This window comes from Gobius niger (assembly GCF_951799975.1).
Source record: "Gobius niger genome assembly, chromosome: 8".
Lineage (NCBI taxonomy): Eukaryota > Metazoa > Chordata > Actinopteri > Gobiiformes > Gobiidae > Gobius > Gobius niger.
In genome coordinates, this window is record NC_136859.1 from 128522 (window position 1) to 135800 (window position 7279).

The following is a 7279-nucleotide window of genomic DNA, read 5'->3' on the forward strand; positions in this document are numbered from 1 at the left end:
TCTCTTCCGCTCCCGAGCGTAGCTGCCTGCTCGCTCACGCTAGCTTAGTTGTTAGCAAAAGTCCGTGTCTAACTTCGGCAAAAAAATACTGGACCAGCTTCTGACACCATGTAGTAGTCTCTTTAGCTACCGTTGTATGTTGTGCATCGTGGTGAGTGTAAGGATGACACCAGGTTAGTTTGCGTGCTCTTTTAATAGATGCCGTTCAGGCAACCGGCTTCAGGCAACAACTGGCTTCATATCAGAATCACTCCGCATATAGGCGGGCACTATTTAACATCAGTATACGTGCGCGGCACTATATACTACAAAGGGGAGGGGCCGGTCACGTGGCTGCAGCTGTGGCGTCTGCAGGTCGAGGTGAGTTTGTTGTGTTTAAATAGGTGTGTTTAAGATGCTGTTGCGGCTCGCCTGGATGATCGGCGAGAGTAGCCGGCGCAGCGGGGGGCGGAGAAAAAAAGTCTGAAGCCAATCCGACCCTCCACATGCAGAGAACAACGAGAGCGGCCTCAGATCACGCAGCGTCTCGTTCAGATATCGCGTTCATTTAAAGTTTATCCTAAATAAAAGTCATTCACCTCCTGCTCGGTTTCCTTTACTCCAGAGACATCATTCTTCATCAGAGAAAACTTTCCCATTTGTTTGTTTGTTCAAGTTTGTGAGATAAAACACGTCCTTTTAAATCATTAGTTTGTTCTGAAAAGCATCAAACATGAGCTCGATTTTAGGGGCGATGCATAACTTTAATAGTTTCAGTCATAGTTTATTTGTTCAGATCTAAACAGGAGAGGGGAGGGGGCGAGGAGCACGTTTCTGATCACAGCAGACTCGTATCCAATCACCTGCGCGTGAGCCGCAGACAGGTGGGCGTTTTCCTGTCATGCACGCGGCCGTGGAGCCGCTGCAGTTGCCTCTGGAGAGATGCAGCGGCTGATCAAGTCGGCTGCTCTCGTTGGGGTCTCACGATCTTTCCGTGCCCCACGTGCCCGTGACATCAGAGCCCGTCTGGAGCAAGTCGGACAGAAATCTAACCGGCATGCACCGTGCGTCTGCAGTCGGCTGTAAAAACTGCGTCCGTCTGGCTCATCTCAAACACACCTAACGTGTCTAAAAGTGGAGTCAGAGCCCAGTTTCAGACAAAAAATGACAAAAAATTGACAAAAAATTGACAAAAAATGTGACAAAAATGTGAAAAAAATGTGAAAAAAATGTGAAAAAAATGTGAAAAAAATGTGGAAAAAATGTGAAAAAAATGACAAAAAATGACAAAAAATTGCCACAAAATGACAAAAAATTGACAAAAAATTGACAAAAAATGGACAAAAAATTGACAAAAAATGACAAAAAATGACAAAAAATTGACAAAAAATGTGACAAAAATTGACAAAAAATAGACAAAAAATTGACAAAAAATGACAAAAAATTTACAAAAAATTTACAAAAAATTGACAGAAAATGTGAAAAAAATGTGACAAAAAATGTGAAAAAAATGTGAAAAAAATGTGAAAAAAATGTGAAAAAAATGTGAAAAAAATTGACAAAAAATGACAAAAAATTGACAAAAAATTGACAAAAAATTGACAAAAAAATGACAAAAAATTGACAAAAAATGACAAAAAATTGATTAAAAAAGTTACAAAAATGAGTTGAATACCCAACAAAAAAATGATGGAAAAAAATGTGATGACGTGAGGACAAAGATCCTCTCGGTTCAGGTGGGAGTTAAGAGGTTAATATAAACTGTCCCTATGATAAAATAACACATATATGTGAGTGGTGGGACTGGATTAGAATGTTGAACATGAGTTAATGACACTGTGTCTGTGACGAATGAATCACATGTGAATCTCAGACCAAAAACAAGCCTCGTAAAAAGTACTGTCTGAAAAAAGTACTTTGAAAAGTGAGTAAATGTACTGGAGTAAATGTACTGGAGTAAATGTAAAAAGCTGTGGCGTCTGCAGATCCAGCTGAGTTTGATCCTCTGTATGTTTAAACTCAGTCTGTGCAGGAGCTGCTGCTGCGGATGGTCCAATCAGAGTGGGTTATTTGCGGTCACGTGTTCTCCGTGAGCAGCGTCACGCTCGGGATGCGGAAGTCCCTGGATCACGATCTCCGGGCGGCGCCGGGGGGGCCCAGGCTTTGGTCGAGCCCGCGGTCAATGAGCAGAAACACATCTGCAGAAGGTGAGTCTGGAATATTAACGTCAAATCCCACTGACGGCCCTTCGCTGATTGGTTCCCTCTGCTTCCTGTTTGCTGACGTCATGACGCTGCTTCAGGTGAGGCTGCAGTTTACGGGGTGACGGTGGCGCAGGTGGAGCGGCTCGAATCCCAGCTCCCACAAATGCGCACTGTTGTTGTGTCCTCGGGCAAGACGCTGCCTTGAAATGCATTTCTAATGTGTTTATTGGAGCTTTTATTTTGTCATCTCTAATATCGACTCCATTTAGGAAAAGTGGAGCTAAACCTGTGAGTTTGGGCTTTTGTTTGGCCCTTTCATGAACTCTTTGATTCCTGTGGGGAAACTTTGGACACGTGAGTATATTGTTGTTGTGATTTATAATGATGCTCCAGGCTCTGCTACACTGGAGTCCATTTAACATTTAAAGTGTGTGAAAGTGGAGTCAAAGCAGAAACAGCTTTAATGTGTTTGTGACGCAGGAAAAGACAGACGGACTTTGACTTAAAGCACTGTTTGCTCACAGCTCTGTGGGTCATTCCGCCATTTATGCTCCAGGAAAGAAACAGGCACAAAATGGCGGCACAGCTGGAGCTGTTACAGAACTTTATTTACATTATTTTTTAATAGTTTTGAAACAATTTCAACATAAGATAAAATAAGAAGAACTTTATTGTCTGTCCCCAAAGGCGACAGAAATTCGTCTTTGACTCAAAACATGCACACACTTCCATAAAAACACAGGCACATTTAAAATCAATATAACAATAATGAACAGCAGGACTATGGTCTGTGATCATTCAAAGTGGAGCCTTTGGAACAAATGACTTTTTATAGACGTCTTTGTGGCCAGGGGGACTTTAGAACGCCTGCCTGATGGGAGCAACGTGAAGCAGCTGTAGAGTGGATGGGAGGGGTCTTCAGTGATCTGGGGGGGGCCTTCCTCAGCACTGAGCGACTGTAAAGTTCAGGCAGAGGGGTTTGATCATTTATATATATATATATATATATATATATATATATATATATATATATATATATATATATATATATACTTTTTTGGACCTCCTGATGCACTCACTTTTTTCTGTTTTTCAAACATGAGCTTCGTCTAAACTGGGCTGAATCCTGTGGATCTGAGTCGGAGTCACTTTAAACTGTTGAGTCATGTTTAAACAAACACTTGTGTGACTCTCCAGCAGGTGGAGCCGGAGCCGCACAAATGGCTGAAGACAGAACCTCAGGTTTCACCTCAGAAGAACCTCCAGGGGGCAGCACTGGGACAAGGTCAGGCATTTCTCTTTTAAACTTTATTTTCCAAAAGGATTCAGGCTGAAGTGAAAACTTCCTCTGGGCTCATTCAGTTTCAGCCACAGCCTCCAGGTCAGCTCACATTTAGAGGAGTTTCTAACATGTTTAATGAAAGAAATGCTCCGTTATTTGCTCTCACTCCCAAAACATCCAAAATAATGAAAACACTCTTTACAAAACACAGAGTTGTGACCAGCTTTTCTGCTCGTGGGTGATTTTAGTGTTTGTGAGCACTTTTAAAGAGCTTTAACTCAGCCATGGAAACATGTAAAGGACTAAACTTTGGTCTGTGTCATTTCCACTGAAAATGTTTCCAGGAACAATTATCAAAACTGTTCTAGATCATAAAGCTTTGGATTTACAGGCTGCTCAAAATGACAATGTTCTATTTTGGATGTTTCCCCCAAATGTCAGCGGCTCCTCATAAGAAGTGCTGAGTGATCCTCTTCATGTTGGAGACTGTAGTTTATTAGGATCTCACTTTGCTGCAGTAGAAGCAGGATGTTGATCTGATGAAGAGTCTTTGAGCTTCACAGAGATGGTCCTACTCAGAACATCTCCAACATGGACCTAGACTCTGCAGGACTGGACCATGTAGTCACGGGGACAAAGATCTAAATGTGTGCAGTGTGAGCGACAGAGAGACAGGTGTCGCTCTAGAGCAGAACAACAATAGAACATGAGATCTGTAATCACTAATGGAGACGGGACTGAAGAACAGCCCTGGACTCTGACCAGCCTGGCCCAAATCAGCGTAAATGTGACACTTCCACAAGTACATATTTTAACCTCTTACCCCCCGCCTTAACCACCCTTTTGGCTGTGTAACGCCTCATTTGAAAGCTAAGACCCACAAAACTGACCTTTTTCCTCACGTTGTTGCTGTGTTGTGTCACCTTTTGTATGTTTGTTTTGTTTTTTTCATTTTTGTTGAATTTTGTTGAATTTTTGTCACATTTTTGTCACATTTTTGTCACATTTTTGTCACATTTTTGTCACATTTTTGTCACATTTTTGTTGAATTTTGTTGAGTTTTTGTTGAATTTTTGTCAAATTTTTGTTGAATTTTGTTGAATTTTTGTTGAATTTTGTTGAATTTTTGTTGAATTTTGTTGAATTTTGGTCACATTTTTGTCACATTTTTGTTGAATTTTTGTCACTTTTTTGTTGAATTTTTGTTGAATTTTTGTTGAATTTTTGTCACTTTTTTGTTGAATTTTTGTTGAATTTTTGTTGAATTTTTGTTGAATTTTCGTTGAATTTTTGTTGAATTTTTGTTGAATTTTTGTTGAATTTTCGTTGAATTTTCGTTGAATTTTTGTTGAATTTTTGTTGAATTTTTGTTGAATTTTTGTCACTTTTTGGTTTAATTTTTGTCACTTTTTGTTGAATTTTTGTCACTTTTTTGTTGCGTTTACATCCTTGTTTTCTTCTCATTTTTCGTGTTTTTTTTGGTGCTTTTTCCCCCAAGAATCTTTTTGATTAGGGTAAAGCCAAACTGGAGAAAATGTGCTTGTTCAGGTGGGAGTTATGAGGTTAACCTCTGACCCCCCGCCTTAACAATAACGAGTGCATTTTCCCCAGTTCGGCTTTTTATTATTATTTTTATGATCGGCATCATCAGCACAAAGAGCGGGAAATGCGGTCGCAGAAACAGAAGCAAAATCATATAAATAATAATGGTCCCAAAACTGACCCTTGTGGTGCACCAAACTCCACGGAATTCCTTTTAGATTCATGTTTTTTTACACTGGGCTTTACCCAAATCTAAAAGCTTCTCGACTGGAGAGCAACAATGTGACGCCTCATTTGAAAGCTAAGACCTACAAAAGTGATGGAGACTTTTCGTCACGTCGCCACTTTTTTGTTGAATTTTTGTCACTTTTTTGTTGCATTTACATCCTTGTTTTCTTCTCATTTTTCATATTTTTGTTGTTTTTTTAAATTATTTTTTCTATCATTTTTTGTCCGTGTTTTCCTCATGTTTTCATCCTCTTTTTCTCGCTATTTTGATGCTTTTCTTTGTAGCTTTTAGATTTGGGTAAAGCTCGGTTGAGGCGGGACTGGTGGCCCTTCTGTGCTCTTCCAGATGTGGCCGGTCCGTCCTGTAATGGAGTCATTCATGAGCCGAGTCTCTGTGGGAACAGTTTGATAAATGTGGTGAAATGTTGTGTCCACAGAGAAAAGCGTCTCCAGGATGAAGAGGCTGAGCAGCTCCTTCGCTCCACTGCAGGTCAGTTTATGAGGAAACTGAAGCCGACAAACACCTTTCCCTCAGAGCCACAAACAACTTCAACACAATATTAGACAGAACTCATTTAGCATCAGAGGTCCCTATGCTAAAGTGGCTATGATAGTTAGCATCAGAGGTCCCTATGCTAAAGTGGCTATGATAGTTAGCATCAGAGGTCCCTATGCTAAAGTGGCTATGATAGTTAGCATCAGAGGTCCCTATGCTAAAGTGGCTATGATAGTTAGCATCAGAGGTCCCTATGCTAAAGTGGCTATGATAGTTAGCATCAGAGGTCCCTATGCTAAAGTGGCTATGATAGTTAGCATCAGAGGTCCCTATGCTAAAGTGGCTATGATAGTTAGCACCAGAGGTCCCTATGCTAAAGTGGCTATGATAGTTAGCATCAGAGGTCCCTATGCTAAAGTGGCTATGATAGTTAGCACCAGAGGTCCCTATGCTAAAGTGGCTATGATAGTTAGCACCAGAGGTCCCTATGCTAAAGTGGCTATGATAGTTAGCATCAGAGGTCCCTATGCTAAAGTGGCTATGATAGTTAGCACCAGAGGTCCCTATGCTAAAGTGGCTATGATACTTAGCATCAGAGGTCCCTATGCTAAAGTGGCTATGATAGTTAGCATCAGAGGTCCCTATGCTAAAGTGGCTATGACAGTTAGCATCAGAGGTCCCTATGCTAAAGTGGCTATGATAGTTAGCATCAGAGGTCCCTATGCTAAAGTGGCTATGATAGTTAGCATCAGAGGTCCCTATGCTACAGTGGCTATGATAGTTAGCATCAGAGGTCCCTATGCTACAGTGGCTATGATAGTTAGCATCAGAGGTCCCTATGCTAAAGTGGCTATGATAGTTAGCATCAGAGGTCCCTATGCTACAGTGGCTATGATAGTTAGCACCAGAGGTCCCTATGCTAAAGTGGCTATGATAGTTAGCATCAGAGGTCCCTATGCTAAAGTGGCTATGATAGTTAGCATCAGAGGTCACTATGCTAAAGTGGCTATGATAGTTAGCATCAGAGGTCCCTATGCTAAAGTGGCTATGATAGTTAGCATCAGAGGTCACTATGCTAAAGTGGCTATGATAGTTAGCACCAGAGGTCACTATGCTAAAGTGGCTATGTTAGTTAGCATCAGAGGTCTCTATGCTAAAGTGGCTATGATAGTTAGCATCAGAGGTCCCTATGCTAAAGTGGCTATGATAGTTAGCACCAGAGGTCACTATGCTAAAGTGGCTATGATAGTTAGCATCAGAGGTCCCTATGCTAAAGTGGCTATGATAGTTAGCACCAGAGGTCACTATGCTAAAGTGGCTATGTTAGTTAGCATCAGAGGTCCCTATGCTAAAGTGGCTATGATAGTTAGCATCGGAGGTCCCTATGCTAAAGTGGCTATGATAGTTAGCACCAGAGGTCACTATGCTAAAGTGGCTATGATAGTTAGCATCAGAGGTCCCTATGCTAAAGTGGCTATGATAGTTAGCATCAGAGGTCCCTATGCTAAAGTGGCTATGATAGTTAGCACCAGAGGTCACTATGCTAAA